Source organism: Salmo salar, chromosome ssa01 (assembly GCF_905237065.1).
Source record: "Salmo salar chromosome ssa01, Ssal_v3.1, whole genome shotgun sequence".
NCBI lineage: Eukaryota > Metazoa > Chordata > Actinopteri > Salmoniformes > Salmonidae > Salmo > Salmo salar.
This window is the reverse complement of record NC_059442.1, coordinates 138,070,179-138,080,564: the sequence shown is the minus strand read 5'-3', so window position 1 is coordinate 138,080,564 and position 10,386 is coordinate 138,070,179.

Genomic DNA, 10,386 nt, shown 5'->3' with positions numbered 1-10,386 from the left:
TCTTTGGGAGTGTGCACGCTGTGTGTGTGTGTGTGTGTGTGTGTGTGTGTGTGTTGATGTATTCAGTATTACTCCATGCATTTTTAATGTCGCAACAGCACTTTCATCAACTGCTGCTATCAATCTGTATATTTTTTAGAATTTTTTGCACTGGCATGTTTGTGTGAGAGTGGGTGTTACTAAATTGCTCCGTCCCACATGTGCAAAGTGTGTGTTTCCAAACGGGAGACTGTGGCTGTTCCTTTGTTGCTCTTCGCTGCCCCACATTAGGAATCAGCATTTATTCCCCAGGCAGCCCACGGTTTCAGAGGCCCCACTAATTGGCTGTAATCTCCTTTAAAACTTGAAAGCCTGCTAGCCTCCAGTCTCACAGTTTACAAGCAATTAATGTGTGAACACCAATGTCGCTGGTCGCACCTGTTGTCTCGTTATTCCTGGACTTCCCTGTGATCTGATCCCTGCCCATTTCTGGGGTGGTCGACTCTTTCAACGTCATGGACCTAGTGTAAACAGACAGTCAGTGGGGGCTGATGGGGGAGAAGTTAGGCGGAGGGATTTGGTCGGAATCTTCAAGTGTCCGTGGGGACTTGGGCTTTTGGAACAGAGGGACTCTTCCTAGGCGCTGATGAAATAATAATGCACACAGAGTTTGGCGGGGCTGAAATTTGCACATGGAAATCGTCTCCCTTCGCGCTCCTTGCGTCTAATGTGCCGCCGATGACAATCCCTGCCTCTCACAGTTTATATGCAAATGACTTCCTCTCTGCTTCTCTTCCTCAGAGATTCATCAGCCAAAAGAGATAGAAGAGAAATAGAGATAAATTGGAAGAGACAGAAGAGAAGGGCTTTTTTGTTGTGTTTTGTTTTTGTTTGTCTTGTTTATTTTTAAAAGGATATTTAAGAGATGATAATATATTTAAATTTTTCCCTTTGTTTTTCCTGAAAGGAGATGAAAATATGCAGATTCTCTCTAGATTTTAGGAATGCAAGACTTTTTCTTTGTGTTTAATTGGAACATATCGCTGGACAAAAAAAAACTAAATAGATCTGTTGTGTAAAGTAACTGTTAAATAATGATAATATTATTTTAGGCTACAAACAAGTCTCATCACCACTGTTTTTTGTCTTTCTTCCTCTTCTGTCCACTTGTACTTTGTCTCACCCTCTCTGGTCTCTCCAGTCTCTCTTCTCCTTCCTCTGTCCCTCCATCCACCGCCATCAGCCTCCCACTAGGCCTTCCTGTAGAGTTCTAAAGCCTACTCTCCTCAGTCACAGCTAGTTAGTTAAAGCAAACACGGATGGGCCCCCGACAGACCGCGGGGTGGAGAAGAGTGCCAACCACGACCATTCTCAGGGCATTCCCAAGCAGCACTCCCTTGAGCAACTTTTATTAATTTATTAAACATCCCAGAGCGATGGCCTGGTGTGGAACCACATTTGCCTCCTCCACTCTGACACCAGCCAGCAGCCACCAGCCACCACCAACCTTCAGCCACCAACCACCAGCCACCACCAACCTTCAACCACCAGCCAGCAGCCACCAACCACCAACCACCAGCCACCAACCACCTTCCACCAGCCACCAACCACCAGCCACCAACCACCATCCACCAGCCACCAACCACCAGCCACCTTCCACCAACCACCAACCACCTTCCACCAGCCACCAGCCACCAACCACCAGCCACCAACCATCAGCCAGCAGCCACCAACCACCAGCCACCAACCACCAACCACCAGCCACCAACCACCAGCCACCAAACCAACCACCAGCCACCAACCACCAGCCACCAGCCACCAGCCACCAACCACCTTCCACCAGCAACCAACCACCAGCCACCAACCACCAGCCACCTTCCACCAACCACCTTCCACCAGCCACCAGCCACCAGCCACCAACCACCAGCCAGCAGCCACCAACCACCAGCCAGCAGCCACCAACCATCAGCCACCAGCCACCAACCACCAGCCACCAACCACCAGCCACCAAACCAACCACCAGCCACCAGCCACCAACCACCAACCATCAGCCACCAACCACCAGCCACCAACCACCAACCACCAGCCACCAGCCACCAACCACCAGCCACAAGCCACCAACCACCAACCACCAACCACCAGCCACCAACCACCAGCCACCAGCCACCAACCACCAACCATCAGCCACCAGCCACCAGAGACAACAATGAACCCCACGGATACAAACTGATACACACTCACGCATACTGTCTTTCTTTGTCTCAAAAACACGCACACACGCACACGCACGCACGCACACACACTAGATGTAGCCAACAATTTTAGATTTTACATAATCTCTGAATTATTACACTCCTTTCTCACATACACACACATTTACTGAGCAAGTAGACCGTCGTACATTCGGTGAAACAAACTCACTTATTTATCAAAAACCTCTGACCGTATTCATTATAATTCTGTGGGCATTGTGTTATGCACCAGGGGTCCGACAGAGAGCACGTAGCATTAGGAAAATAATAATGATCTCACTTACGGGGATGTTTTCTTTTTGTCCTGGCTGCTTTTGGTGGGTGGCAGTGGCAATGGGAGTCATTAAGGAGGTAACACACCTCTCAGCTGATAAAATGAGCAGGAGCAGAGGACCATGGGAGTGTGAGGATACAGCATGCTAACAACCAGCACAGCAGCACACACACCTGCACAGGGGAGACGCAGCCAGGCCCCTGTCAAACACTGGAGGTGCCCATTCACCCTGTAATATGTGTGTGTGTGTGTGTGTGTGTGTGTGTGTGTGTGTGTGTGTGTGTGTGTGTGTGTGTGTGTGTGTGTGTGTGTGTGTGTGTGTGTGTGTGTGTGTGTGTGTGTGTGTGTGTGTTGCCATCTACATTTCTTTTTTTGGCGCTCTGTGGCCCTCTGACAATATCTCTTCTTCTCGCCTTTCCCATTTCTCTGTTTTTTCTTTGTCTTTCTGCCATCTCTCTTTCTCTATTTCTCACTGTATCACTCCATATATTCATGAATTCCTGTTTGTGATGAAAACTTATGCATGAAAACAGAGGGTGGAAAAAACAGAGTGAATGTTGACGCAGGTTTGTCTCGTCTGGTGCCGCGCTGCACAGAGTGGCAGAGGCAGGGTGGTCCTGAGGGACATGCCAATGCGGGAGACCCTGATTCCATCTCTCTCTCCATATTCTTTGCCCTCCCTCCCTCCCTCCCCCTCTTTCTTTCTTTCTTTCTTTCTTTCTTTCTTTCTTTCTTTCTTTCTTTCTTTCTTTCTTTCCTTCCTTCCTTCCTTCCTTCCTTCCTTCCTTCCTTCCTTCCTTCCTTCCTTCCTTCCTTCCTTCCTTCCTTCCTTCCTTCCTTCCTTCCTTCCTTCCTTCCTTCCTTCCTTCCTTCCTTCCTTCCTTCCTTCCTTCCACCCAACCCGTCCTTCCTCCCCCATCTTTCTCTAACTCTCATTCCCCCACCTTATCCCCCTTTCTCCTCTCTCTCCTCTCTCCCTCACAGTGTCAAAGCAAGTTACAGGCAGAAGAGCACTCCTTCTTAAATAATTCACAAGTTGATTAATAGACTCACAAGGGTATAATTAGACAGGGGAAAGACAGTGGCTAGTGTAACCAGTACAGTGCTTAGGGGAATTGGAGAGGGAGCGGGGTTACTGAGGAAATGGAGAATATCAACCGGTAGCAGGGTATAAAACCGTGGTGGTGTTGGAAGGACTAGGGAGGGGGGCTGGGTGGGGCACCTTTCTGAGGCTAGGCAGTGTGTGAAGCAGCCTCTCCAGGAGCATGGAGCCATGGCTTGTTTGATGTGGAAATTGGACAGTTTGAATCCGTCTCCTTTAATTTTTCACAATTTACAGGGCCCCCTGGGTAATCCACCACTACTCTTATAGGAAATAAATGATTTTTTTTGTCCTCTCATCTTCTCATATTTTTTCTATTAGATGTATTATCTCCATCCTTTTCAGTTATTCTCCTCACTGTACCTGCTCTGTCTACTCTCACCGAGCAGAGTAGCAGTTTCACCCCTATTCGTGTCATGCAGCCATCAGCATAAAAATGCACTTACATTGCCTCTGAGGCATCTTTTGTATTCTGAAAGGGATGTGCTTCCACTGCTAGACCTGTCTTCAAAACAAAACAAACAAACAAACAGAACAATGAAACAACAGATCTCACTTTTCAGCCCAGACATCATTTTGGTTGCTGCTGATCTCTGTCTGCTTCACTTTCACTGTTAAAACTAAATACAAAGAATCTACTGAAATACACCCAGACAGATACACAAAAACAGTGTCTTTCCTGGGGTTTTCTCCCCTTCGGCAAAGTCACTTCTGACTAACTTATGATACTCATATCGGGGCACATGTTGTTCTTCCTCCCCGTTCTCTCCTTCTTTGGTGTTTCATTGTCAATTTCTCAGATTGCTTCTGCAGACAAACAGACAACCCTCTCTGGTGTGTGTTTTCAGAGTTAGGATTGTGGTATCCAAACAGGCCTGGTACGTCCATCCAGCTCTGGGCTCTGATGTGCTGCGTCTCTACCTGCATGTCGGCTTGTCAGCTCTAATTTATCACTCTCTGTTCTTTCTATTTTCTCTCGTCTGTCTCCTCCAGATGTTGCGCCCGGCGTCAAAATGGATCTCTAGATTCTCCACCGCCGAAAAATGGGAAACGCAACACATTCCTCTGTTTGTACAAGCTGATAGATACACTTTGAAATTCAATTCCGTTTTCTTTCATGCCACAAGCCACGCGGGTGGAGATGAGCCCAATTTGCTGAGATCCTGTCTGATGCCACAGACGCTGTCTTTCAGGTTATTTTCTTCAGGCGTGTGGACTCATTGGACTTGATCGTCCAAAATATATTGCTTTACTCATTTGCTCGTTAATCCAGTACTCTGCCTGTCTGAGTCTACTGCCATTGATTATTATCATCACCAATTATGTACAATGTAATTGGCCCTTTCATTGTTGTCACCTCCAGCAATACTAATGATGTTCTGGCACCAAAAAGCCCCGTTCCTTGTTGTTCTCCTGCCCCGCCACCAGGAGGTGCTAAGGAGAGCAGCAGCCCCTGTATGTGTTGATTTATTTATCTGTGTCTGGATTAAAGCTTGTATACCTGATAAAGGGGATGTCAGAACAACTTTGACAGCCACAGAGGCGGCAGAGTGTGCACGATTTGGTCGCCGTGCCGGCAGATACAAGGAGTGTCGCTGGGATCTTTCAAGTCTTGACAGACAAGAGCCTCTGAACATTCCCTTAATCTTGCCTTCCCTCAGAGAAGCAACGCCAGGCAGGTTTATGAGTGCGTTCAGTTCTCTATTTGACATGTTCTCTTAATGACACAAACCACTCAGCGACCACGCACGATAGCATTTCATCTAGCATAATGTGTGGTGGCTGCTTTCTTCAAACGCCCGTGCCTCTCTCTGCATAAGCCAGCTGGAGATAGCAACAGACACATACAAGGCTTTTTCTATTGGCACACTGGGATATTGTGTGTTGTGTACGCTGTTGGATTGTGCCTCATTGTTTTTGTGAGCCCACTAAAAGCAAATACAAGGAAAATGTTGTGTCGGATTTGATGGAAAACAGATCAGTGGAGATGTGCTTTGTACCTGGATAGCTGTCTGTGCCTGTTCTGGCCTGTAATAGACATTGACAACATGTACGTACTTATCATCATGACAGTGTTAATAGGGAGCCCTGAACCATTAACCATCATTACCACGCTAATACTTCAACACTAACTGTATAGTCCTACCTCTCACACTGTATACCTGGATGATATATGAACCTGTTAGTGAGGGATATAATATTGATGTCCTTCACATTGGTTATTCTCTACCATATCTATCTCTCCTCAACATTGATCCTCTCTCATTCCATCCCTTGCAGTTTTCCGTTACTCTATCATTCTCTGTGGTTGAGGCTGGAACAGGGGCTGCTGGAGCTGTGTAGAGTAGGGGTAGTTGAGGTGTAGTGCTGCTGAGGCTGCAGGAGCTGAGAAGACTTGGTGGAGGTGTAGAGCTGCTGGGCAGGAGAGGGCGCTGGGGTTAATTACTCCATTACTGGGTAGCTCAGGCAGTAGCTGTTTAAACAGGCCCTAGTCAGCAGGGGATTAGGCCTCATTACTCCAGCTAAAGCTACGCCCGCGACCCTTCCCCACCGCCTAGCCACCGCCTCTTACCATGGGTTTGTTAGGCGTGCCAGAGAATATTCATACAGCAGAGGTGGAGAGAGAGAGAGAGAGGGGGGAGGGGGGTGGCAAGAGGGAACGGAGGAAGAGGAAGAAGAGCAGTAAAACAGAGCATCTTGGGGGGGTCTTAACTCGTGTGGATCTTTTGCATCATCACCTGAGCTGCGGCAGGGCTACAATTATCCTCCAAAAACCCTGGCGTAGCTAGATTAGCATCTCCGATTACCACCCCCCCACCCACCCCCCCACCTGTCTTCCTCAGGTGTCTGATGGCACTATGTGATAATGATGGTGCTCTCATTTGCAGAAAGGACAGTGAGTTGAAATGGGGTCGAGGCTGTCAATGAGCAGGACACGCTGGAACGGTACAGCGCTTATACCTGTCAGTTTACTTGGTTGTCTGTGTATCAGTTACTCTTAGTTTAAATTCCCAGGAGGCACGAGGGCAAGTGCTATAACTTTTCATTATTTCATCCTCTTAACATTTTGTCCCGAGTCGCCTTAAATGAACGTGGATGGGTATGCCAATATAAGTTTACAGTTTGTGGCAATTCGTTTGTCTGACTATCACAGGAAATACCAAAAACCCCTGAAATGGAAATATAACACAGGTGTGTATGAAATGTATTTGATTTGTTCATCTAACTATAGACAGAGACTATCCTCATTCAGAAGACTTTAATAACAATAGAATAAAGTTGTATTAGTAGGTATCAAAAGCCCAAACAAACAGCCAAAACATGTGTTTTCCCCAATTATAAATAAGAGCTGTGTGTAGGAGAACTAATGCAAGGGTTTGAAAAACATATTTGTTGTAAAGGCCTCAGATGTGGCCTGCTGAACTGCATGATCAAGTTTCAAGTCAATTCCTCTTTCTGTTCCTAGAACTCAACTAAAAATAACATTTAATTTTGAAAGAAAGACACACACACAGACACACACACACACACACACACACACACACACACACACACACACACACACACAAGTCTCCGTAGAGGTTGTCAAACACTGTCGATAAAAATCCAATTTGATATGAGGGAAAACGCTTGATTTATGGGAGACGTTGGCTTTCCAAACTATGTGATTTTAGCTCAAATCCTGAACAGAGCTTCCATTATATAATTGAGGGCAGAAATCAATAGAAGCAGCTGGATGTGGCTGGCAGTGAGCTGCTGTGAGCACAGGCGCATCCATATTGAGAGTTTTGGCTGTTCGATCTGTTTCTAGGATAGGCTCAGCTTCACTACCCTAATCACACACTACGCGGGTCGATGCCAGGACTTAGCCATTGGCACTCACCATTAGCATATGTTAAACATGACTCTCCCTCTCCCCTCCCTGTTTCAAAAGCTACACCTGAGATCCTTGGCCATTTAAAGCCCAAAAACAGGGATTATTTTAAACATAGCCCGAGGTGAGGGTGAAATTCACCGCTCCAGTGACCTGGATGTGAGGGATGTGCTGGTCTGACGGCAGAGTCGAGAGGGACACACAGGATATTTATGGTATTGATTTTTCAAAGTAGAAACAGGGAGATTTAGAGGGGCTTGACTCTTAAAATTCCCAAGGAGCCACGCTCACACACAGTCTTTTCTCTGAGAGGTAGGAGGGAGGTTTGTGGGCCTTCAGCTGCAAAGCTGTGCTATGTTGTGGAATGATGTGCCTCAATGTGTATCAGAGGAATCATTAAACCAGGGTCAAGATAGACACCTGGTCAGCTTAGCCTCTGCTAGCTAGGTGGATGTGAAGTAAGTGTAAGATGTGGAGGTGGAGGTGAGAACTGACAGGATGTCTTAAGGAGTCCGCATGCTTCCCAGCCGAAAAACTTTGGAAAGGTTTGTGCATATATTATGGCAACATTTTGTGACGTTTTTTTTGGGGGGGGTAAGGTTTTTTTCAGTTGTTTGGGCACATCAATTTTTTTTCTTCAGGCAAGCCGAAGTCCTTAGCTGAAGTCTACGCCCCTTCGTCGTTGATTGGTCAACAGTAGGGATTCTTCAGTAGTCTTTGCTGTCATTCAATGAGAGACGATTCATTTTCATGCACATTTTTTCATTGCGAAATATGGCACCAAACATCTTAGATAGACGAAAAATTGCACAATTAAGATTAATGACAGATTTCTTGAGTTATCTTAGATTATTTCTGACTATTTCGAGGAAATGTATACTGGTTACGGCATCTCAAAATGCACAAACAGTACTATTGCTTATTCTTTCTCGGCTTTCAAGCGAAAAAGTGGCTGGCAATCTTAGTGGCCGGGAACTTAAATGCAGGGAAACTTAAATCAGTTTTACCTAATTTCTATCAGCATGTTAAATGTGCAACCAGAGGGAAAAAAACTCTAGACCACCTTTACAACAGGACTGTTTTGCTAGCACAGACTGGAATATGTTCTGGGATTCTTCCGATGGCATTGAGGACTACACCACATCAGTGCATTGATGACGTCGTCCCCACAGTGACTGTACGTACATACCCCAACCAGAAGTCATGGATTACAGGCAACGTTCGCAACTGATCTAAACGGTAGAGCTGTCGCTTTCAAGGAGTGTAACGCCCTGGCCATAGAGAGGGGTTTTTTGTTCTTTATTTTTGTTAGGCCAGGGGTTACATTGGGTGGGCGTTCTATGTTCTTTTTCTAGGTTTTTGTATTTCTGTGTTTTGGGCCGTGTGTGGCTCCCAATCAGGCACAGCTGAAGTTCGTTGTTGTTGATTGGGAGTCACACATAAGGAGCATGTTTTTCCTTTGGGTTTTGTGGGTAATTGTATTTTGTTAGTGTGTTTTCCTAACAGAACTGTTTGCTGTCGTTTCTTGTTTTTTGTATAGCGTTCACGTGGTTCTATTAAAATTCTAATGATGAACACATCCTCCGCTGCGTATTGGTCCACCTTTTCCGACGATGACTTCTCTGTTTCATCTGATGACGAAGACAGCCGTTACAGAATTACCCACCAACAACAGACCAAGCAGCGGAGGAAGGAGAAACGCCAGGAGAGGAGCGTTCAGGATTCTTGGACTTGGGAGGAAATCCTGGACGGGAAAGGACCATGGGCTCAAGCTGGGGATTATCGCCGCCCGCAGTGGGAGATCGAGGCGGCGAGAGCTGAGAGGCGCTGGTATGAGGAAAGGGAGCGCAGCAGACATGAGAGGCTGCCCCACCGTGTTATGCTGTGGAGCGCACGGTGTCCCCAATGCGCGTGCATAGCCCGGTGCGCTACATACCAGCCCCCCGCAAGTGCCATGCGAGTGCAGGCATCGAGCCAGGGTGGATGGTGCCAGCTCAGCGTGTCTGGTCTCCAGTGCGCCTCCTCGGTCCAGGTTATCCTGCGCCGGCGTTGCGTACTGTGTCTCCAGAGCGCTGGGAGGTTCCAGTTTGCCCAATGCCTGCTCTCCGCCCGTGCCAGGCCAAAGTGGGCATTCAGCCTGGAGTAAGCATGTCGAGCGTACATACCAGAACTCCAGTGCTCCCCCACAGCCCAGTTTATCCTGTGCCTCCTCCTCGGTCCAGGCCTCCAGTGGGTCTCCCCATCCTGGTCCGTCCTGTGCCTCCTCCTAGGTCCAGGCCACCAGTGGGTCTCCCCATCCTGGTCCGTCCTGTGCCTCCTCCTAGGTCCAGGCCACCAGTGGGTCTCCCCATCCTGGTCCGTCCTGTGCCTCCTCCTAGGTCCAGGCCTCCAGTGGGTCTCCCCATCCTGGTCCGTCCTGTGCCTCCTCCTAGGACCAAGCCACCAGTGGGACTCCCCATCCTGGTCCATCCTGTGCCACCTCCCAGGACTAGGCTTCCAGTGGGTCTCGCCAGTCCGGAGCTGCCAGAGCTGCCCGCCAGTCCGGAGCCGCCAGAGCTGCCCGCCAGTCCGGAGCCGCCAGAGCTGCCCGCCAGTCCGGAGCCGCCAGAGCTGCCCGCCAGTCAGGAGCCGCCAGATCTGCCCACCAGTCAAGAGCCGCCCGCCTGTCCGGAGCCGCGAGGCCGCCCGCCTGTCCGGAGCCGCCAGAGCCGCCCGCCTGTCTGGAGCAGTCAGAGCCGTCCGCCAGCCCGGTGAGTCCTGTGCCTACGCCTAGGGCCAGGCCTCTAACATGTCTCCTCAGCCTGGTGAATCCTGGGTTAGTGCCACCGGAGCAGCCAGGGACACCCGCCAGCCGGGCGCAGCCAGGGACGCCCGCCAGCCGGGCGCAGTCATCGCCGCCCGCCAG